This window comes from Cricetulus griseus (assembly GCF_003668045.3).
Source record: "Cricetulus griseus strain 17A/GY chromosome 1 unlocalized genomic scaffold, alternate assembly CriGri-PICRH-1.0 chr1_1, whole genome shotgun sequence".
Taxonomy (NCBI): domain Eukaryota; kingdom Metazoa; phylum Chordata; class Mammalia; order Rodentia; family Cricetidae; genus Cricetulus; species Cricetulus griseus.
In genome coordinates this window covers 158779765-158804752 of record NW_023276807.1, presented here as the reverse complement: position 1 = coordinate 158804752, position 24988 = coordinate 158779765, and the positions used below count along the sequence as shown (strand labels likewise).

General features: G+C 40.5%; 1 pseudogene; it reads left to right on the top strand.

The window, feature by feature from the left end:
• LOC118239695 overlaps positions 1-23507 on the top strand; it is a 69163-nt pseudogene extending 45656 nt beyond the window's left edge.
• The last annotated feature ends 1481 nt before the right edge of the window (positions 23508-24988 follow it).

Sequence of the window (24988 nt, the reverse complement as noted above, 5' to 3'; positions counted from 1 at the left end):
AGAATCAAGACACAAGCTCTATCATAGGACACAACAGTGTCACCCTCTGCATCAACCCAAGACTTCCAGAAGCCCTAACTGGTGTTGTCACAGAGAACAGAAGCGCAGCAGGGTTAGAGGAAAGTAGACCCAGTCATGGAAATTAAAAGCTCTGGCTTTTCATTTACTATCTGACCTCGACAACATTGCTGGAACAAATATGATGAATGTCTGATGATTGAAAAAAAATTTGCCAAACTCATTCTTGAAGGCTTGAGGCAATTGTGTCCAAGGAACAAAAGGGCAGCCTGTGGTTTACAATTCTCCCTTGTCAGCCTTGTGGCACCCTCAAGCCCCTTCTTGTAGTACATGCAGCAGATCTGACCTGGATCATAATTTACATCTAAATTTCCCACTGAAGAGCTGCCAACGTCAGTAAGCTGACACTGCCTGCTTCCTGCCTTTATTTTTTCTTGCCAGAGAGAATGCACACAACATACCCTCACAGAACTCGACAACATGCAGAATTAGCCAGACAAAATGGCCCCAGGGAGAAAGGGTTTCCAAGAATATTTTAGTGCCTGCTTAGCCTCCTAACTCAAAAGTCAGAGGTATACAGTGGGCAGCTGATGGGGTGGGTGTTCAGAATCTACTCCCAGCCACCTTCCTCTGCAAAACAAAAATCACCAGAGGCAAAGGCGAAAAGTAGAACAGCAGTCACAATGTTTTAAGAAAAACTAAAATTATCACCACTAGAAACTCCATGTGTTATAAGTCTCAGACAATAAAAGTGAAAAAGAAATGTAGTTGATAGTAATAAAAATGGCACTGCCCACATTCCAATTGAGCTTAACAAAAAGAAAATGTGAAGTTTAGATTAGATTCATGTTTGCCAAACCAAATGACACTGTGTGAATACTACAGAGGAGAAAAGCAAAAATAACTCAGTAAAAACCACAGTTGGCTCTCAATGGGAAACCTACCCTCTTGAAACACTGAAGAGAGAAAGGAATTTAAAGACTCTGTATAGAAAGTATTGCAGGGTAGATGCAAAGGATGAGGCCTATGCTTCCGATAGAAGAGGGCCAAGGGCATAGACTCTACACAGGGCATTACTGTGTTTGTATTCAGTAGAAGACCACTTAGAAAGCCATCAGTGTAGACAAGGGTCAATACTACACATTCTAAAAGTTGAAAACTCATAAAAACCATCTTGGGAAGAAAACGAATGGGCAGTTGCTACCCCTAACGTGTGTTGTGTGTGAGTGTGTGTCAGCACATATAAGACAGAGGTTCATGCTAGGTATCTCCCTTGATTGTTCTCCACCTTACTTTTTAAGAGAGGGTCTCTGACCCTGGAGCTCACCGATTTTGCTAGACTAGGTGGCTAGCAAGCTCCAGGGATTCATGTCTCCATCCCCATGTGATTTGGTGTTGGGGTTACAGATGTGTACCAGCTTCTCACATGGGGCCCAGAGATGGGAACTCAGATGCTCATGTAGGCATAATAATAATTCTACTCATTGAGCCATCATACCAGCCCATCTCTGAGTCTTTGAACTGGTACTACCTTTTAGTGATCACAAAAACTCACAAAATGTAGGAGAAATCTTTTACTGAATACTGACATTACAGAAACACACAATGGCATAAGAAGAATGCAAAGTATCAGCCAGATATTAGTATCAGACGTCAACCTATGACGTCAACCTATGAGCAGAAAGAACACACTCTAAAAACATCAAATATTCACCAGGATACGTAAACCAAGGTCTGTTCCAGTCAACAAAGTCAACTACATAATCAACTTGCTGGTCTAAGCATTGCATAGTGAGTAGCAGCCTAGAGTCAAGGTATCTGGTCTCAAAGCCCCGGTGGGTCACTTCCTACTTATGAGAACCTATGTTACCTGCTTACCATGTATGCCTGTTTCTTTATCTTGAAAAATACCATGTGTGTTTTGTAAATGTAGTTATTACATTAAGGATGGAGATTGAGTCTAATGCACAGTAACTTCCAATTAATGTGATGTATAATAACAACTTTCAATATCAACCACTTATTCATGTTATTAAACTATCTGTAAAGAGCTAGCTACATAGCTTACTTCTGGATTGCCTAGCTACCTCCCAACTGCCATAGAAAAACAATTTTCTCTTGTTTGAGTTCCTGCATAATGAGTTCTCTGCTTAGAAGCCTGCTTTTCCTAACAAATTCTGAGATCCTTGAAGCAGAAATATCAGCAATGAGCTTAGCCTTTCACACACGAGAGATAGCCAACTTTGTACAGTGGTGGACAGAGACAATAAGCCAGGAAAGGATTTACACTTTCCTGCCTTGATGTTTCAAATGCATGGCTTTTTGCTACATTAGGTAGAGCAGACTATACTTGTGAAACAAACAGACTCCCTCTGTAAAGGGTTATGTCTCATTTGGTTAACGTCCAAGAGCAGATGTTCTATATGACAGGGGGTCAACTACAGTCACTCACTTAGGAATGCAGTTGCACAGTGGCACTTCTAAAGTCAACCTAAGGCCACCAAAGTCATGACAGGTGTGGCCAACCCAATGAGCTAGAAAAGAAGTAGAAAGAAAGAGATGAAGAGTGGTGTACTGCAGCAAGTTTATGGAACAGGACAGGAAGTGGCACATGTTTTCCTGTCCACACCCCATTAGAAGGAACTCAGATAACACCTTGAGCTGCAAGAGTGCCTAGAAGATAAAACAGGGGAAATAGATTTTGGTTAACAGCTAAGACATCTTTTCTGGTGGCTGAAAATAATCCTGTTTATTCAAAGGAATATCTGCCTAAAATATGTAGACACTTTTGAAAAAAATAAAGCATTCTTGTGAGACTAGTTTAATTAATGGAGAGTCCATATCCAAGATAGAGCTTTTCCCTTAAGCAAAATAGAAGGGCTTTTCATTTCTTTGTTTAGTTTGTTGGTTGGTTGGTTCTGTTGGGTTTTTGTTTGTTTGTTTTTGTTTTTTAAGGCTAGGTCTTGCTATACAGCCCTGGCCAACTAGGAACACACTATGTACACTAAGGTAAACTTGTGGTGATCCTCCTTCCTGACACTAGAATGTTAGGATTTCAGACACACATCTCAACACCCAGCTAAAATTAAATTTTAAGATTAATTATTCAACAACAAACTGCTTTCCCTTTCTTAATAAAAATAATTTTTACCTTCTTTCTGTATATAAACAATAGAGATGTATAAAGAAAGATGTGTCTGGTTAGTGTTGATATCCACACTAACAACTCAGTCTTCCAGGCTTAGCAGAGCATTCCAGCCCATGCTTACTTCTCTCTATCCTGTAACCCATAGTCTCCAACTTCCCCAAAAGAGATTGTTCTGAAATGTTTTCAATTTTTTAACAGATGAGACTTATCTATTTAATCGTATTTCTAATTCTTTGTGGGTACTGTTACATTGTATTTATTTGGAAAATGAAAAATGTTTTATACTAGGTGAAGTGTCTTCAATATAGTCACAGGCTATTTTTCTCATTTGCATTCCTTTCCATGCCAAATTCACTGGTTGAAGAAAAAGTTAAAGACAAAAAAAGCCTAAAATAAATTGATGGCAAAATGATTCTAATTCCACACCTTTCCCAGTCTCTACAAATTGCTATTTGTCCATCTTGAGTCTGTCTAGTCTGGACATTTGTTTCAGTCAGCAGCATGTGGTAGTACTTGACAAACGTCAAGAGGCCTCCTATATATCTGCTCACTCTTTGAAACTTGTGCAAGGGCCAAGTGAATGAGCCCAAGTGACCCTGCTGAACAGTAAGAAATGCATAATGTTATCTTGTTCCATCAGTAGCAAGCCATCTGCTAGCCAAGAGTATGAGGTCATATACAGCAGCAAGCCCTAGACACCCCATTAGCTGACTATAGAAGCCAAAGTGGGCCCAATCACAACCAGGAAGGACTAACCCATAGATGCCTCCTGGAAAATCACAAATGTTTATTATATCTGTGCGCTAGTATTTGGTGTGGTCTGTTACACAATAATTACCTGATACTCAGAGGTCTAACTGTTGTCTGCCACAGCCAGTCAGTCATTTTGCACATGAGTAAAGAAAAGGCTTCAGTAGTTAAAAAAAAAAGTACCAATAAAAAATAGATTTAGACATAGACGTTTCTAACCTACCAATTTGATGTGCTGTCTACTAAATCATGCTATTTCACCAGCAAGATATTTGGGTTTCTCAAGTCAACATAAACACATGGATCCAGTAAAAGTTAGCCACTGATGAATGCCTTATTCGGGATTGTTAGAACGTTTTCATAAAATGAGATGGAGCAGATCTACCACCAGACAGTCCTGCAAAGAGGAACTCTGCATAATGTACCCCAGGACCAGTGATGAAAGTTAGAGACTATTACACCACTAGAGAAAAACCACCCTTTGCCTTAACACACTTTTAGCTCAGAAAAACTAATTGTTGCCAGGATGTAAATGAGAAAAAGGGGGGGGGGGACTGGGGAAGGATTCAAACATGATTAATGCTCATGAATTTTTAGGGCATCAAGAGAATTGGCCTAGAATTTGTCTTTTTAATTTGTATTCTGACTTAAAGAACTAAAGGCTAGAAGGGCAGAAAACCTGACTTTTTTAATGATTACATTCCCACAGCCTAGACTTGGACCTGAATGAATGAATAGATGGACAAATCCCAAGCAGAGTCTGTCTGATCGTCCGGAAAGTTTTAGATATCATTTGAAGAAAGCACAAGTTTTGGGAAGAACCTTTGACTGGTTTTACGTGGATGAAGAAGGCAGGAAGGAGATGCTATTTTTTTAAAAACCCTAAACACACACGCACACGCACACGCACACGCACACGCACACGCACACGCACGCACAAAAAAAAAGATGATAAAGGGAATGAGAAAATCATTTTAAAGCATTTTAAAAGAAAAAAATACAATAATTGTGTTGCCTACGTTTAAATATAATTACATTAAATTCAGAATATCTTAGTTATACACAGGATATAAACCATTTATATCTTTAAGTGGCTATGGCTCAGAACACAAAGCACTTGCCACACAAATGTGAAGACCAGAGTTTGGATCCCAGCACCCACATAAAAATAGGGCCTCCATGCAAAGGCATGGATCCTGGCTTGCAGAGAAAGATTCATCTTGTAAGCATCAAGGCCCACTGGGACAACAAACACACTGGAGAAGGCTGGCTAGCCAACAGTGATTTCCCAGTTCATCAAGCGACCCTGCCTAAATGAAGTGAAGAATGACTGAGGTCAACTTCAGGCCTCCACATTAACAGACACCCACATATGCATATGCACCTCCATACATGTGTGAACATGCATACATGCACACAAAGCCACACCATGCAGGTACACATCTAAATATAAATAAGTATACAATAAATAATTGTTAAAACAATTAAAAATAGCTAAGTTTGGATCTTAAGTAATAGGCAATGCAAAGGAATATAAAATGGATATTAAAAACAACTCCAAATGTGGGTAGGAGTTTACACCTTGAATTTTTTTCTCTTTTTAAAATATCTGCTATTTCTACAATAAACATCTCTGTATAATAAAACAGAATAAATTAAGAAAATAAATTAAGAAGAACTGTGCCTCAACATACTAAAAGCCAGCTATTCACACACATAAAGGGAAAAGCCAAGTTGTTCTTTTTGTCAGTACTGGAGCTGAGTAGGAAGCTGCATGTGGTATTATGACTTGGGATTAATTTTTCCAAAGAAAATGTTACAGTCTTATTATAATTATAGAATTTTTATAAGAATAAGCAGGCGCATTACAGATTACAAAGATTTGTGGGTCAAACTGGAAGCCTAACTTTCATTTGGTAACTTAATTTTTTCTCTTTGTGTGGTAAGGTAAAGAGTTATACCAAACAATTCTTCATAAATATCTACAAATAAGGAAGAAACCAATGCCTAAATTATGACCCCTGATAATAAGAGCATTATAAATCCTACCTACTTTTACAATAATTAGCTAACTCAATTAACTGGTCCCAGGAACATCTGAAAATTTTTACCCTAAAACTTAATTAGAGCAGGGTTTTTTTGTTGTTGTTTTGTTTTGTTTTGTTTGTAGTGATAAATACTGTATAGACTTTTCTAATGTAAGGGGGGAAATACATGTCTCTTGTCTGTGTGTGTAAGTTTACTCAGGAAAGGGTAAATAAATGCAAAATGAGAAAACCTGGAATACAGAATTTTCCCTAATAGCAAGGCACTGTCTCAACAGCCTCAATTAAAAGAATGGCAGCTTCAAAGTCTTCTCAGTCAGCTCCGGTTTGTATTTGATTTTCTGGAGCCATGCAGAGATGGTGACGACTGTCTCATTTGCCTGTTGCTTCTTGTTTAATCACAGTTGATGGGACAGCCTCATACTGAGATGAGCAATGCTAGGACAGTCTGGAGAGTGAGAAAGAGCCATTATACAAGCTAGGTCCTACCCATTAGCAATGAAAACAGTTTGGGTGCTCCTCTGCAGGTCCCCTCCTTTGGTGATCACACACTCCTCCTCTTGTACTCACCTGAGGCCAGCTTGCACTGACACAACAGGGCACTGGAGCCGTGACTAACAACAGCCTTTCTCTTCAGAAAAGACTGCAGGACACTTCAGGATGAAGCAGCCCCTGAGAACACTTCTAGCCTCAGGAGAAATAACTTGGGTTTCTACAGCAATCAGATGAATGAAAAGCAGTCACCTAACTGGGAGTGATAGGGAGGGAATGAAGGCAACAGCAATAACAATGGCAGCCAGACACAATTTACAAGACTGTCCACATGGAAGAACCTAGAGCTGAGACAGATTTGTGTTTTTGCAATCATTTAAAAGGACATTTTCTTGAAATGTGGTACACCACACTCCATCTTCATTTCCCACAGTGAGCTGCCTGCTACTTACTTCCTCACAAGGACGGAGGTTGCTCAGCAATATGGGATCCCTAGAGTTCAAGAAACTGGAATTTAAATCCAAGAAGTAGTTCTCATGACATCTGTTATATGTCTTCCCACTTAGAACCATTTTTTTCTGAAAAAAAACAACAGGGAGATGGAAGGACACCATCCCAAATCACTGTCGAAAGCATTTTCCCAACTTAATGTTTCATCTCATGGATGATGGTCAAAACACGTTTGCTTATCGCTTTAAGCCATAGGGATAAACCTGCCTTTCTGTCTTCCAAACAAGTCAACATCAATCTCCACCCTCCAAAAAAATCCTTAAAAAAAACAATGCTCAAATTATAAAACATGGCATATGTCAAAGACAAAGTAAGTATATTCCTACATCAGTCAACCAGTACTCTGTGTGTCTTTTGGCCACAGCTCTACAGCTGGTTACAAAGTCTTCAAGGATTCATGGAGTTGGGAATTGGAAAAATGGATGCTTTCATCTGTCTTCATGGAACCCAATTCTGAAAGAAGCACTCCTTAAAGACAGCTTTCTGCCAAAGGGCTCAATCACCAACGCACTACTTGTACTCTGTGGAGAGAAGTTCCCTCATTTTACAGAGAAGGACTAAAGAGCCATGATGAAATGTTTAGGCTCTAGGGCTGGTTATGAAAGCACCTGCTGGGGAGGGGTGCAACCTGGATGCTGACAGTGCTGGAGCCCATCTTGGAGGCTGCTGGGTGGGGGTGGGGGGTGTGCCTACAGTCTCTCTCCATTCTCAACAGCAGAGGCTTTCCTCTCCACTGTCCCATCATCAAGGTCCCATGTTCTTTCCCTATACTGCAAGACACCACACACACACACACACACACACACACACACACACACACACACACACACACACACACACAGCAACTCTTTTTCCTGCTATCTGGGAGTCGGAAAAGACCTGAGTGCCCCTTCCTCAGAAACCTTTAAGAAGAGACGCCTACCTTATGGGCCTAAGCTGTCCCAAGGGCCCCTGCCATGCTGTCTTTCTGTCGTATTAATGCTCTTCTAACAAATCCCTTACCCAAAAAAAAAGTCAGTCTTTTTCAGTGTCACCCTTGAGCCCCAAAGTCCAGACCTTTCAGGTAATACAGATGTACCAAACATGCCCCAAACACTGCATCAGGATTTTAGCCAAATTAAAAACAAAAGTTGGGACTGAGGTTGTAGCTCCATAACCACCCTGACAGAAGCCAAGGTATTCTAGGTTGAGCCTAGGTTGTTAGGCTCTGAGTAACAGTTGAATGACAGAGCTCTTTCTTAGCATGTGTGAGACCCTGAGTTTTCATCCCTGGCACTGTGAAAAAGAATTTGATCTGCACTAAAATAAGATGACATGTCAAACTGTTAACAAAGTAAGAATAGCTGGGTTTTTTTTTTTCTGAGCCAACTGCCCTATCTAGATTATCCCATTTTATCATCAATACAATCTTTCAAGGTGGTTGCCATAACATCATTGATGAGAAGATCACAACTAAGGCACAAAGAAGCCCCAAAGTGTCTACATAGTTTATATGTGGCAGTCAATATTCACACTGAAGCAGCCTTGGCCAAGTGTCCACATTTCTGTACACACAGGGAAAACCAAGAGAGCTGAGACATGGATTTCAGCTCACCTCAGCAACACAGATGATGGATGAGAGACCTGGAAAGCCAAATGTTCATCCGATAGAAAACATACTTCTAATTAAAACAAACCTCTTTCTTTCCCGTTTTCTTCTGGCAGGTTTTTAAGACTTTTAGGCAACTTACACTCAACATCTCCACCACAAAGGAAGCACTGAAATATTCCAGAAGCTGGGGGATGGGAGAGAATGATATGAAACACTGCCATCCAAATATGGCATTGCCATTGTAACCATGAGCACACAGCAGTTGTGCACACCTGACCAATAGTGGACCAATTTCCATCCTGGACAAGGAGAAGTCCATGAGGAGCCGATGACTCTTAATGATTGCTACAAGAGGGGTGGTCATGATCTCTAATAGTATAGGAGGGAAGAAAGAGGGGTTCAGAGGGAAAGAAAGGGGATAGCAGTGGGTCACGGGGTAAATATAATGACAGTGCATTCCATGTACATATGAAAGTATCAAATCTTCAAAATGAAAGGAAATATTCAAATTAAAGGAAATACATCTCACATTTTACATTACAGTCTACATAGTGTGTTGATACATAGCACAAACAATAACAGGGTCCATCACTTTGTCTACCTAGTTAGAAACAGCAACCCCCAACACAAATAGAAAGAAACCAGCCAGTGCTTGTAAAACGGCTGTGTGGAATAGCAGGCTCATCCAACAAGCAAAACTGAAATATTCATCAAACAACATCAGTTGTCATAGACCATGGAACTAATGTCCCAAGCCTTCCAATGTTCAGAAAAAGCCAGACTGCCAGATTTTCCCCGTGAAGTTTCCATATCTGACATGCAGACGATAGACAATTGTTTTAAACAATTTGGAGACCAAATGTCTGGAGACTGTTGGTGACACATGTGACTGGCAGTCCTCCGGCTTATGACCCCTGGAACTACTGTACACACTGAGAAGCATTTAAAGCAGAGTTTTCTGCTATATTCAGTAAAGATGGAGATTATTACATAGGCTTCCTTTGTCTATACTTGCTTTCTTTCTTAGAAAAATTAGTTTGGAGTAAATTAAAAACTATAAAATCACAAACCCAAGCACAATTAATAAGTGGTAATTGCCACACTGATTAATACTGACAGGCACCTATTCTGAGCTATGGGATAGATAAGATGAAGTAAAAATTATTTACAATATAGAGACTTGCCCACGAGAGAAAAGCACCCTCAATGATTATGAATGAGAGCAGTAATGCCCTATGAAGAATTACAAAACTAGTTCCAAGTTATTTTGAAAGATAAATCATACCCAATTGTAGGGAGAGACCTGGATACCTGTGCTGCTCACCACGCCTGTTTGGGCATGGTCACAGGTATGTAGAGGGGTTGTGACCCACACAGTCCAGAACAAAGTCACAATGGAAAGTTCCAGGCTGAACAAGAACTTCTCTTTTTCCACCACTTCCTGTGACTATGCAGAAGTGTTCCGGTAGAGAGCCCAGTAACCAAGAGCCCCACCTTATATTAGTCTCAAGTCCTGTGCAACGCAGAAGGGCCACTCACATCCTACTCCAAGAAAACTCCATCCACATCCACATTTGTCTAACTGCTTCTGTTGGCCATGCCCCTCTCTCCCAACTTTATCCACCCAGCAGTGCTATGTACACCATTCTCCCCTCGCATGCAGCATCATAGGAATGGCTTTGTCTTTTGAAACTGACAGCTTTCTGATGAAGAACCTGATGGGTCATTTTGTACTTCCTTTAGGAAGTGTAAGGATGGAGAAGCTTCGAGTGTCCACATCTCAGTCCCCTAGCAGCACATCACTGCTATGCTGACATATGACTCAGCGGGGCTGTCCTCGATGTCAGAACTTCAGCTGTTCTCTCATTAAGGGTTACAGTTAAACTGATCCAGTTAATATCAAATGACTCTAAGTACACTTTGGGGCAGCTCTTCGCCACCATGACCACAGCAAGTGATCATAATTTAAATTCTGTATCAACAGGACCTCCATTGTCTAGTAAGATATTTAAAGGCAAAAAAGCAATAGTGGTATAGTTAAACAGACATGAGGTTCCAATGATGAACTTACTCTCAGAAAAGAATCCACACGTGTCAATAACGTAAAATGAACTTACATTTGCTACAAAGAAATAAAAAGAATGCAAGTGCCATCTGCCTTGAGTTTATTTATGACACAAACCTAAAATTATAATTGCTATAATTTCAAAGTTATAAAAGGAGATATTTTACCTCCTGATCCTGACATAGCCACAAGAATTTAACTCATCTGACTGCTTCTTCAGCATACAGCCGATGAGGAGCAGAAAGAGAACCCTGCAAAGGTCAGGTGACAAGTACCTGCTATAATTCAAGGGCTGAGCATGGGAGCATGTAGCCCCTCAGCCTCAGGCAACAGCAGCATAGGGGAAATGCCATACAAAAGAGATAGACATCACATTGTTGACCCCAGCAGTGGCCAATGCCATGGGATAGTTGCCACAGTGTCAGTATGATGGGCAGAAAAACAGAGATTAAACCATATTTTTTCTAGGTCCCCAAAGGAATCTTCGACATTTTTCACTAATGGTGCAACATTTAGAATCAGTAGACTCAATTCAATCATCTCAAAGGCCTCTGTGATACAAAGGTCATTTTTTAGACTGCCAAAGCTACCTGGGGACAGTGTCTCATTTCAGTAATAAAGGAAAAACAAAACAACAATTGCTTCTTTGGTGACTCTAACACACAAGTCAAATTCAAGCCCTCACAGCAATATAAAAGAAAAATGGCCTTCATTGTCTAGGTGTGTGCTGGTCAGGAGAAACTGTGCTCACTCTAAGAAACACTGAGTGAAGCAGAGGGGCACCAAGTTCTAACTAGCTGGTCATATTAGTCTAGCAGAAGATAGGAAGAAAACATATTAAATTTTCAACCACCACTATAGATCCTGTCCCAAGAGCCAGGCAGCACTCTGAAACAAGGCGACTTCGTGGCGTTCCTTTCTGCTAGGGGCACAAAACCTTTGCAAAGGTTTTGCATGCATGTAGCTTACAAAACTCAACCTGAAAATCCTTTGATTAATTTCTAGAGTTTCTCAGTTCCACCCTTTGAGTGTTGTGAGTGGCCATCTACTTTGTATCAAGGTTTAACTAAGATTCTAAGAGCTAAGAAACAGCCCAAAGCATAGGAACTCCTCATGGCCTCTACTTCAGAACTGGTCAGCCAGCAGCTGGTGTAATGAGAGTAAAGGGAGAGATGGCCACATGAAAGAGTTATATTATCTGCTGCGTTTTGTGTTTTCCCTTTTTTTTTTTTTTTTTTTTTAATTCTAGCTACTTGGCAACTCTCCTAGATCACAGCTTTGGAAAAGAAATGAATCTCCCTGAGGGAAAAATGAGCTAACAGAGATCTCATTGATGGCCCACTGACCAACTCAGCAAGAGTCCGAGGGTTTCACCCTACACAAGAAACTACCAAATTGGCTTCCTGTAGGGGAGGGCACTTAAGCCAGGTATGTTTGCTCAGATGCAAAAGATACCATGATACAAGTGGAATTAACATTTCATCCTGGCCACATGGAAGCACTGGGTGGAAAAGGCACAATTAAGCTTTCTTCTTCACTGCTTGCTCTTCACGGGAGGTTAGAAGCAAGCCCTGGAAGGCAGTGCATTTCTGTACTAGAGGAAGCAAGTGATTGTCTCATCAGCTAGTGAAGAGAAGGTCATACGAGAAATAGTCATTTTGAGCAATAACTGGGCCTTCTAGCTATGATCTCACCATGCCTTAGATTTTCTTTGCTTCCTTGCTTTTTGTTACAAATCGTACTGCTTACTTTATTCTTTGTAAATGTACTTAGAGTAAAATTAGGTCAATTTAATTTTCTCCTTCAGTTTATTTCCAAGATAACAACAGTAATTTTTTGTTTGTTTTTTGTTTGGTTTTTTTTTTTTTTTTTTTTTTGAGACAAGGACTCTCAATGTAGTCCTGACTAGTCTGAAACTTGCTATGTTAACCAGACTGGCCTCAAACTCACAAAGATCCACCTGCCTCTGCCTACCAAGTTCTGGGGTTAAAGGCTTGCACCACCACGCCGAGCAACAGTATTTTCTTGTATCAAACACATGCCAAACTAGTTTTTGTTTAGATTGTATTAGTCTACTTTTAAGTTAAGAGGTCCACATCAGGGTACTTAACCAAAGGCACCCCACCTTGTACAGGCTCCACCTTAGCCAATGGGAACCTACCAGAAACCAAGATCTATCCTGAGTACTAGGTGTCTTAGTTATGGTTTCTATTGCTGTGAATAGACACCACAGCCACAGCCATTCTTAAAGAAAAAAACATTTCATGGGGTGGTGGGGCTTGGAGTTTGAGCAGCTTAGTTCATTACCTTCATGGTGGGACATTGCAGTGTAAAAGCAGACATGGTGTTGGAGAAATCTTGCTGATCTGCAGGGAACAGAAGCAACTGTGTGCCACGCAGGGTGTAGCTTGCACACAGAAGACCGGAAAACACACTCCCCACAGTGGCACACTTCCTCCAACAAGGTCACACCTCCTAATAGTGCCAGTCCCTTTGGGGGTCATTTTCTTTCAAATCGCCACACTAGGGATAGAAAGATGGCCACATCATATTCTCAAAGACCTTATGGCTTAAAGCAATAACATCAATGTTTAATACCTGATGAAGACAGTAGAGAAGTGATGTATTGAACAGACCTAACACCTTATCATTACAAGTGTCCATCACAGTCATTTTTCACCTCATGCTCTCTCTTCCTCATGGACCAGGAAACTGTGAAGAAAGCACATCAGACCACAGAGGAGAGAAGACCTGGGGTTAAGCCAACCACCCACTGCTCAAAATTCAAGGGCATTTAATCTCTACATAGAATGCACACTCTCAGGACCCTAAACCATGCACACCAACTCTCAGGTGACATCTCCAAATAGAATGCACACTTTCAGGACGCTGGACAATATACACTGACATTCAGGCGACTTGGTCTTGTTTGCTTTTAATTACCCATCTGCTAAGATTTCCAGTTTGCTTGCTTTTTGTTTCTCTTTGCAGAGATTAAGAACGGATTTCCCTAGTTTTGTATGTGTTTTTAAATAATACCAAGAAGAATTATTTCAAGTATTTATGAGAATAATTACATAAATGCAATTAAATTGAGCTAACATTTTTAATATTTTCTGATCTCCCCAATGCCGGGCACATTTCTTTGGGACTTAAAAGGTACAGAGCAAGCACAATACTGGAGAAAGGGCATCCAGATAGGCAAATGTTGGTACTGTCTCCAGCTGAGGGGAGAGTACTGGATAGCTCTGTATAATTTTACTTTTAAGGCCTTTTTTTTTTTTAATAAAATCTTGTGCTTAAAAAAAAAAAGAAATGTGTGTTTAGATCAAGACCAAAATTATGTAAAGCAAGTTACTTGAATCCACAGTCTCCATTTCTTTACACAGACAAAACAATCACTTCTATTATTTTCAAGACTCATTTCTTTTTATTTTTGTATGGTGTATGGTATTTTCTCTACATGTATGGCTGTGCACCATGTGCATACAGTGTGCACAAAGACAAGAAGAGGGCACTAGATCTCCAAGAACCTGAGCCACAGACAGTAGTGGGTGTGGGTGCTGAGACTCCAACTCAGGCACGCCAGTACACTTAGCCTCTAAGACATAACTCCAGTCCCTATAATCACTTCTGACAAGTGCACCATTCATCACAAAAGAATGAGACAATAAAGGAGAGCCTAGATAAAATACTATGTGTTTCCATAAAACACAACTCAAAACACCAACCCCACGAAGAGTGGAGCCTTTCTGAGAAGGAAGGCCATGTCATGTATTAGCTATATGTGTATTTATGTAATCTCTTAGACTTAGGAAACTAAAATAAGAAAAAATAGCCCATGAATTATAAGTAGTTACGAAGAAGAAAAATCACAAGAGTTAGTATCAACTATCCAAATTTTATAGACTTTTTTTGTTTGTTTGTTTTTGGTTTTTTGAGACAAGGTTTCTCTGTGGCTTTGGAGGCTGTCCTGGAACTAGCTCTTGTAGACCAGGCTGGTCTCGAACTCACAGAGATCCGCCTGCCCCTGCCTCCCGAGTGCTGGGATTAAAGGCGTGCGCCACCAATGCCCGGCCTAGACTATTATTTTTAACTCAACAAAATAAGCTGAAGAACTGTCAGAGACTACTAAAGAAAAGCAGTTGATGAAGTTTGGCAAGAGAGATCTCAAAAATAACCTGAGGACCATAAACTTTGGTTAAATGTCACTGGGTAAATGCAAAAATTGATGTCACAATGCAAGCTGTTTTAAGTGGCCTCTACTGAAGACAACAAAAAGGCAACAGATACCAGAAAAAATCGTGATAATGCCCTGCTTCCCCCCACTGTCATTTTAGAAATTAATAACACCTCTTCATATCAGATGAGAGGGAAGACAACGTTACAAAATATGCAGACAGTCTTTAACACTCTTCAAGTGCTAAATGATGTGTGTGTGTGTGTGTGTGTGTGTGTGTGTGTGTGTGTGTGTGTGTGTGGTTGTGTTACAATAAGAGGAAAGAGCCATCTATTTTCCATTTCTCAAAATGTCCTGACAAACACTGCTGAATCTATCAAGCAAGAATCTGTGGCAATAGACAAAAGGTGATACAGTTTGATTTGCTAACAAGCCAATACTTGGCAAGTTTTAGAGGGTGAACATAATTCAGCAAGTTCTACAAAAGCATACACAACCCTAACTAAATTTTGTCACCATTCTGGAAGGCAGAGTCCTCAAGAGATACATGCAGACACAGGCCATGTCTGCACAGAGCTCAAAGCTGAACAGTATCTCTGAGCATTCCCAATCACAGCATGCAGCTGGAGGAGCTGACCTTATGCCCAGAATAGTATCAGAAGATTTTGTAAGCTATCAAAACAACACAACAACTAAAGTCATCTAGGGATATTACCAATCTTCAGGTATGGAGACTTGGTGTAGAGAAGCCTGGGGGAGAATATGGAAGGAAATGCAAAACTGATGGAAACTGTGTAAACTACAGCCACAATTGGCAAGCAATAATGGAAGTTCAAGCTTATGGCTGATCACTGAAGGGACTGGAGAACACTAGCCTATATTTAGGCAGTGAAGTGATCAGGCCTGGAGGGTAGATGGAGCATGACTGCAGGTGATGAGACCAATTTCCTGGAGAAATGTTCATCATTTACAGTTATATCATACCAGGAACATTACCACCAAGAACCAGGTTTAAATCCAAGCCAAGAAGCAGAGCAAATATTCATTCCCACTGCCCTTCCACACACAGTGAGACTTTCATAAATGCCTGGGTAATGAACCCACAGACTCACTGAAACAAAATCAAGCATTCTCTGAGAGTTATTGGCTTTGGACTTATTTGGAAAATGTTTATTACTTTAAAAAAAACAACAACAAAATGCGAGAGAAGGGTGTTTTGTTTTGGTTTTCTGTTTTGTTTGTTGTTGTTAGTTTGGTTTAGAGAGACAGGGGTCTTACTACGTAGCACTGGCTGCCCTGGAGCTCTATGTAGACCAGGCTGGCCTCAAACTTAAAGAGATCTGCCTGCCTCTACCTACCCTGGAATTAAAGGTGTGTGCCACACACTTGGCAGGGAAATTTCTTAAATTCAAAATGCTTGCTCCCATCATGGAGGAAATACAGGACATAATTGTAAAGAGGCACCGCTCAGGGTAGCAAGAACAGCATCTCCACACAGGCAGGTCTTGGACATCTTGGTACTTGTTACCAGAGATCTACCATGGAATATGGCCTCCTTTAGGTCTGCACCACACCTAAAGGAATATATGTCTTGGACAATTGTCTTCTTCCTTTACCCCCCTGTGAGTGGCAGCCTGTTTTGGAAACTTTGTCACTGTACTCAGAATGGGGCTGTGCTCTTCATCTTCCATTAGCCCTGCTCTAAAGGCATAGAAGACAAGAGTTCCCCCAACAGGACAGAATTCGAACCCTGCAGCATGCTGACTCCCTCCAACCTTGTCTTCTGGGAAGAGTGGGGTGAAGGACCTCTCAGCAGATTTTTTTTAGAGCTAGTTACTTAGAAATGAGGATGGAGCCTCACTAAAGGCAGGTATCATGTCCCTTCTATTCACTTTTGGATCTCGGTGACCTACAACACGATGGCACACGGTGGGTGCTCACTAACCATTTGCTATTTTTGTTGGTTGGTTGTCTGACTTTTGTTGTTGTTGTTTTGTTTCTGTTTTTGAGGCAGGGTCTCACTATGTAGGCCAGGCTGGCCTTGATCTCACAGAGATCAAGACCTACCTCTATTGCCTACATGCTGAGATTAAAGGTTTGTGCCTTTAATACCTGGCCCTCATCAAGAAATTTTTAATAAAACATCCTATTTCAATGTGAGAGAACTTGAGATTTCCATCCATAAAAAAAAACTATGAGAAAAGTTGTTAGAAAAAAAATTCCATAAAAGCTGACCTTAGCTTTGATCAGCATACATTGCATTTTGAGATCCCAAATAATTATAATATGTAAATCCCAAATATATATGGTATACATACTTGTGAGAATTATGTTTCTTTAGATTGGGAAACTGATAATCATAAAAATCTACTGTCTCACTGATGGTGGCAAAAACCTGAAGCACACTGCTCTCCCAGAGACTCAGTAGTACCCACTAGAAAGCCTTGATCCACCAAACTCTGTCAATATTAAGAGCTGGCTTGGGCCTCTGGCAGAAGACAATAAAATAAAAAAGGAAAGAAAAATGATGGAAGTCATGACTATCCCCAAGATAAACAAGGTTTAAAGGGCCTCAAAAAAAAAAAAACTGATGGTTATATGCAAACATCCTTCCTGTACTCCTAGCATAAATCACTTCTCAGAGGCCTTGTAGCAGGGTTCTAGTTAATCATTTGGCTGTAGCAAACACTAAAAGCAATCAATCTCACAGGCTTTGGAATTTCTAGAAATGCTGGCTGCCCTTACAAGCTAGCTTCTCCAGTTCACATACTTTTAACTTTTCCTTTAGTAGAACTGAAATGATACACCTTATCTTCAACCAACAGAAAGACCCTTCAACTTAACAAAGCAAAAGCGGGCCCATTAAAAGAGAGGGCCCTGGAGAAAGGCATTTCCTGTTTGCAATTATGTGTAAAACAGAGACTCTTCACAGCACTAAATTCTCTCTAAGAAGAATAAGGCATAACACTTGGTTAAAAAGAAATACCATCTAGTCAACCACTCTCTGCCTGTTCTGAGAGGACGCCTTGACGCTAGAATTGTTGAGAAAACCAGCCAGATTCCCAACACCACCCAAACCTACATTCCCACACCACTTTCTCCCTTCTCTGTACTTGAGGTGTTTTGAAAAACAAGTCCCTCTTCTATAAGAAGTTTGAAAACTACTTATCTTGTCTAAAGTTTAGCCTACTGGCTTGAAGGCAGGCTAAACCTGACATTTCAATTTCCTCTGGGAGCCTGTGCACTCTTCCTGAGATGGGCTTTACAAGCTCTGGGACTTTCCTCCTGTCCAGGAAGGCACACGAAGCTGCTAGAACGAGGTCCTGTGCTAACCTGACTTGAAAAGAAAGTGAGCAGCAGCACTGACCTTGAAAATTCTGACAGTGAAGTATCTTGATTTTCTGCTTCATTATGTCCAATCTAAGGATTCGCCACTGACAGTACCCAACCACTCCCCCTCACTTGTCCACACTCCGCTGCTTCCTGGAACCACCACCATAGCTCTGACTTTGGCAAACCCAAAAACACATACCACCTCTCATATGCCAAGAGGATATAGGGAGGTGCAGCTAGTGACAGTTAGCTATATTCCTCCCTAGGCTAGAAAAAGTAGCCCTCTAGGCAACACATACTTAAGTGAGAGATACCTTTCAGGAAGGATGCTGCCTGAGGAAGAGAGGAAAATCTGTAAGAAAAATGATTAAAAATGAGACACCCATCTCTAAGATGAAACACCTAGACATTTGTTAAAAAAAATGAATTAGCTATATGTCATGATAAAAAAATATTAAATGAAAAGTCAAAGGGAACAGCTGTATCTATATCATGCTGCTGTTCAAGGAGCAAAATGTACATATGAACATAGACAGAGGGAAAGTTGGGTAGGCTTTGCTATAAAGAGAAGAAACAGGGTAGAAGGAACTGTCTAGAAGGTGCTGTTCTTCCTTCGTGGCTGGACTTGGGGTTAGAGGACATAAAAATGCAAACACCTCAGGAACAACTTAAAATGGAGAAGGGGCAAGCACAAACTCCCACTGCATATCTGCAACTGAGGATGCTGGGGCCCTTGGGCCAATTAGTCAAAGCATAGCACTTACTGTGGGACTTTCTGCTCTGTGGGCACTGCCCCAGTTCTGCCACTTGCAGGATCATGCTGTTACCAAGCCACTGTGGGATGCTAGCGCACAAAGAAAGCAACCGAATTCCAAATCTAGACTTTGATTCGGCACATAAAAAAGAACCAATATTGGAAAATGCCCCACTACAAAAGAGCAGGAATTGCATTCTTGGACTGTGAGTTTTCAAAAGAAAACTTTCTCAGACCCATTATTTCAAAATAAAAAAAAATAAAAATAAAAACAAGATGTGCCGGGGCCTTCTGCTGCCAACCAGAGGAATTTCTCCTGGATTTTACTGGTGTGAGGCTTCCTTGAATTTCGCAGGATTTTCAAAGCCCTGTGTAGTCATTCATGGTCACTATGATGTTTAACAACAAATGCCGGTAAGAAGGTGGATCCTACTGAAGAAGGTAGCTGCCCAAAGAGGTCAACTATCTGGGCAAGTCATTGAGTATTTGTAACCACACTCCACAAGCTAACAGCTGTGATCACCAAAATTCTCAAAACAGGAGAAAGTGATGCTTTAGATACATTTTTAGTTAAATAATTTAAAGGAAATACATAATTAATAGCCCTGTAGCATATGAAAATTAGGGTGTTAATTTAGAAACTCAAAAATGCTTACCAAATCCCAATTCACTGATGATTTTTTAAAATTTCTTGCATAATTCAAATAACTTGTTTAGAAAGCCTTTTGGATTTTACCTGTTCTACTCCAGTTTGTCACTGATGATATAGACAGATATAGATATAGAGATATGTATGTGTATATATCAATGCAGTAGTGATTGAACTAAAATTTAAGAAACACAGCTATTTTCTTTGGCTTTGTTAGCTCACAGCTGTGTCTTAGACAAATATCAGCCTTTCTCTAGCTTAATTTCTTCATCAACAATATTAAAAAATTTAATCACAGAGTCCCTAAGCTACTTTTCAGTTCCAAAAGTATGTGAGTGTCCATTACCATATTGCTCACCAATGTAAAAAAAAAAAAAGTAATTTCTAGACTGTTATAAAGAAATAAACCAAAAATCCCCCATAACTGAGTTTCTGCACGCTATTCTGTCTGGCAGGAGAGAAAGTCTTGGGATTTGGAATGAGAGCAACGGCATTTCCTTTATATAGTATTCTAGACAAGGCAGATAATTCTAGTTCTTAATTCTTCCAAGGTCACCTTCAGATTTCACGACATGAACACATTGAAGTTATCACTATAGGCAATTAGATATAAGCTGTCAAAAAAAAAAAAAGCCCAGCCCAGGGAAGTACCACAAGGTGTGAGTTGAGGAGAACAAAGGGCCCAGTAACTGATGAGCTGCAGTATTTCTCCATCTTAATTAAACTTAGCCAGATACTGATGGAGAAAGGAGCTGCTCATAACATCGTGTTGTGCTGTCCCTACAGGGAGAATCTAAGATAGATGGTACCTCAGTTTTAATCTTAAACAAAGCCAAACCTGAAGAGAATATCACACAGCCAGGAAGAGACAGAACCAGACATAGACTTCAAGAATCATTTGACGTTCATCTCTCCTAAGCAGTTTCCAGTTGTCTTTAGATGGTCTCTTCATCCAGGCACAACTTCAAGGGTAAAGGCCTTCCACATATGTTATCATATTTAAATTGGTGTCTGATGACTGCTATTGTTGTGTCCATTTTAGAGTGAGAGAAACTGATACTTGCAGAGGACATAAGACTTCCCCTTAGAAGCCAGTGGAGGCAAAGCTAGAATCAAAACCAAGGTTACATGATACTGAAAGCAATTTCTATATTTTATTTATTACTGTTTTGTGTGCAAGTGAGGGTATGCACATGCCATTAGTTTTGTGTGTGTGTGTGTGTGTGTGTGTGTGTGTGTGTGTGTGTGTGTGTGTGTGTGTGTGTGTTTAGGTCAGGAGACAACCTTTGGTAGTTGATTCTTACTCTCCTTCCACTGTAAGTTCGAGAGGCTAGACTCAGGTCATCAGACTTGATGCGCTGAGTAAGTGGGTAAGTGCGCTTTACCCACTGAGCCATTGCATTTTCCCCTGAAGTCCATTTGATTTACCTTCATGTATTGACAAAATAATTCACACTCAGGTTCTACTCTATAACTGCTCATTCACTGTCCATGCAAAACTATTTTTATCAATTCATAAGTCCTTTCTTCCTTCCCTAAAATTGAGGTCAGCCTTTGACAAGACCATAAACTGTTTAAGCCCTTAAAAAGCAGGCCTCATACCCCTGTCTCAAAAAACCAAAACCAAAACCAAACAAACAAACAAAAGCATGCCCCCTTTTAAGTTTGATTCAAAGGAATGAGCAGTGCCCCATGAGAGGGAAGAGAAGGAAGAAAAAGTATATTCTCATCCTGAAGCATGGACCAAAGAAGATGGAGGGAAGACAGAGATCATGGCTGCAATGTTCTCATCCTTAAAAGTGGACCAAAGAAGATGGAGTGGAGAAAGAGATCACAGTTACAATATTCTCATCCTGAAGAGTGGACCAAAGAAGATGGAGGGGAGAAAGAGATCACAGTTGCAATGTATTTTCCAGATGGAAGGATACAACTGAAAGGCTCAAATATTCTCTGCATGGTGAATAAAAATGCACCATAAAATCTCAGAGAACTAAAGATAAACTATTCCAGAAGGTAATAAATTGGTAATCACAATAGCATACACCCTCCCACTAACAGTGGGAGGTAGAAGACAATGGAAAAAAACTTCTATAGTTTCATGGAAATCACCCACAACCCAGAAGAATAAGCTGGCCTTCACTTTCTTCATATTAATTAGGAGAAAAGGTAGACCAAAGCACAAAGTCTAACTAGCTGACCTTCCTGCCAAGGAAAACTGAATGCAATGTCTCTTCTGAGCTCGGTAAGCACACCAAGAAAGTGGAAAACCAAGGAACCCAGACTTGACATTCAGTGCAGAGGGACACATAAGGAATGAGCCAGGACAGCAGCTATGTGGCAGGCCCAGAAAAACAAAAAAACAAAACCAAAAACTGGGAAATTGGGGGAGCATCTCACATAATTACTAAAAGATAATTCCTGGGGGGAAATGGTACCATCAGTACACCTGAGGTTTATAGCCATACAAATACCAACATAAGAATTTGGTCAGAAGACTAGGAATAAACTATAGCACCAACATATACTATCTTCTCATGTTGCCTGGCTATTTTTGTTGGAGTACAGAAATTTTTAGAAGGAACATAAGAGTTATTTAACCCCACACCATCCTGGATGGTCCAACCTCTCCCAGAGTAACTCTACTTCCAGTAGATAGTCTTTTTTTTAATGTTCTTTTTTTTAAGATTTATTTATTTATCATGTATACAGTGCGTGCCAGAAGAAGGCACCAGATCACATTACAGATGGTTGTGAGCCACCATGTGGTTGCTGGGATTTGAACCTCTGGAAGAACAGTCAGTGCTCTTAACCCCTGAGCCATATCTCCAGCTCTGCAGTAGATAGTCTTAATCCCTCTAGACCTGTGGTTCTCAACCTTCCTAATGCTGTGACCTCTTATTCCTCCTGTTGTTATGGTTGACTCCAACCATAAAATTATTTCTTTGCTACTTAATAACTGTTATTTTCTGCTGTTATGAATCATAATGTAAATATCTGATTGTAGGGTATCTGATATGTAATCCCATCAAGAGAGTCACACCCACAGGTTGAGAAACTGAGTTGAGAAACTGAGACTGACCAGACTGAGGATCAGCTCAGTTTTAGAGGGACTAATCCCTTATCTGTTCTTTCTTACATCTAAAAGGACAGCCCTTCAGGTTCTCAAATCAAAATCTGGGGCACTTTACTAGTCTTTTCTCCAGGCAGGTCCAGGTCCCATTCCACTGACTGCCACTGTATTAAAGATATGTACTGGGCTCTCTCCTACAGCTGATCAAGATAATATCAAAAGGAAATCAGGACAAGAGGAGGAAAGCGGCCCAGGCCCTGCAGCTGTGAAGAAGCAGGAGGCCAAAAAGGTGCTGAATCCTCTGCCTGAGAAAAAGTTTAAGAACTTTGGTCCTGGAAAAGCCATCCTGCCATAAAGAGGCTTTTTTGTCAAATGGAACCACTACATCCTGCTGCTATAGTGAAGGGTTACCCTCAATAAGGAACCCAAAGTACCTCCTTCCATTAACCAGTTCACCTAGGCCAAATCACTAACAAGCTGTCTAGCCTTGCCCACAAGTACAGGTGAAAGTCAAAGCAGAAGCCACGGCTGCTGGCCCATGCTGAGAAGAAAAGCGACTCCAAGGAGGTCGTCCACACTAAGAGACCACCTGCCCTTCAAGCCAGGGCCAATATGGTCACCACCTTGGTAGAGAAGAAGTAGGCGCAGCTTGTGGTGATGACACATGCTGTAGACCCTATCAAGCTGGTGGGTTTCCTGCTTGCCCTGTGTGGCAAGATGAAGGTCCTTACTACATCATCAAGAAGGCCAGATGAGTGTCTGGTCACAGGAAGACATGTGCCATGGCTGCCCTCAAGCAGGCTAACCTGGAAGACAAAGGCTCTCTGGCTAAGCTGGGGGAGGCCATCAGGACCAAGAACGGTAACAGATACTATGAGATCTGCCTGCCACTGCGGAGGTAATGTCCCGGATCCAAAATTTATGACTCATACCGCCAAGCTGGAAAAGGCATACAACTGAAAGACTCAAATATTCTCTGCATGGTGAATACTAAACTGGGCCAAATGTATACTGCTAAGTTTTTCTGCACATCAGTATAATTTTTAAATTGCCCTTCAAAGGAAAAAAAAAATGTGTTTGGTTTTTCTCTCAACTACTGATTTTGGGTCCTTTCTCTCCTACATCTCAGGCCTCTAACTTCTCTTAGCAGGTCACCCATGTCTGTAAACCAAATCTGCTTTTTAAGATTTATTTTATTTTTAATTATTTGTGTAGGGAGGTAGTGTGTGTGAGAGAGAGAGAGAAAGAGACAGACAGACAGACAGACAGACACAGAGACACACACACAGAAAGAGAGAGAGAGAGAGAGAGAGACAGAGACAGAGACAGAGACAGAGACAGAGACAGAGACAGAGAGAGCACACCTCATGTGCATGGACGCCTTCAGAAACCAGAAGAGGGCATCAGATCCCCTGGAGCTGGAGTTGCAGGTAATTAGCCACCTAGTGAGAGTGTTGGGAACTGAGCTTGGGCCCTCTGGAAGAGAAGTAAGTACCCTTAACCACCACTGTATCATCTCCTCAGCCTCGATAGTTGCTTTTAATGGAAGAGTTGATCTAAAATAGCAATCTAGCAGTATCAAAAAAGAATTCCTTAATTTTTTTCTAAATGAAAGCTGAAATAAAAGTGGGTTTTTCCCCCTCTATGGCTCACTCCATTTTATCACCGGACCACACTCACTTCACAAAGTTAACAAGAATAGCATTTGTGATCGATAAGGTTAAAAGCCCAATTCCAACTTCTCTGAGAGTAGAATTTCTTCTAAAACCATCTCTAAAAGGACCTCCCAACCCATCACCCAACATTTAATCTTCAGCTCTAATTTTTGACCATTCTATAAAAGACAACAAAATACTTCCTTTCTCATAGAAAAAAAGATCAAAATGTTTCTCCCCCCACCCATCTCTCTCAAAAACTTGACAACTATAAATGACCTTAAAGACAGTTTAGCTCAACATTATAAATTACAACATAGGAAAGTAGGGCTACATCTGTACAAGTTCCCACAGAGGGCATGTGAAACACTTAATTAAATGAAAATAGATTTTTGTTAAAGAGATAAAAAGCATAGTTACAGCAAACAACCAGAATAGCTGGGCCTGTAGGAGAACATCATCTTGTTTAGATTTATAAATGACCACCTATGTGTATATATTAAAATATCTATTGATAATGTGTAATATATTACCAGAAGGTACTTGAAAATACTTTAACATAAGGTGAGAAAAAATGGGTAGAACAGAGATTAAAAATAAGCTGGCTATGAATTAATAGATAGCACTAATACATTGGAATTCATTATTCTATTCTCTTGAATTAGTTTGCAATTTCAAAGGAAAAAAGTAAAAATAAAACTGGAAATAGGTTACACAAAAAGCCCAAC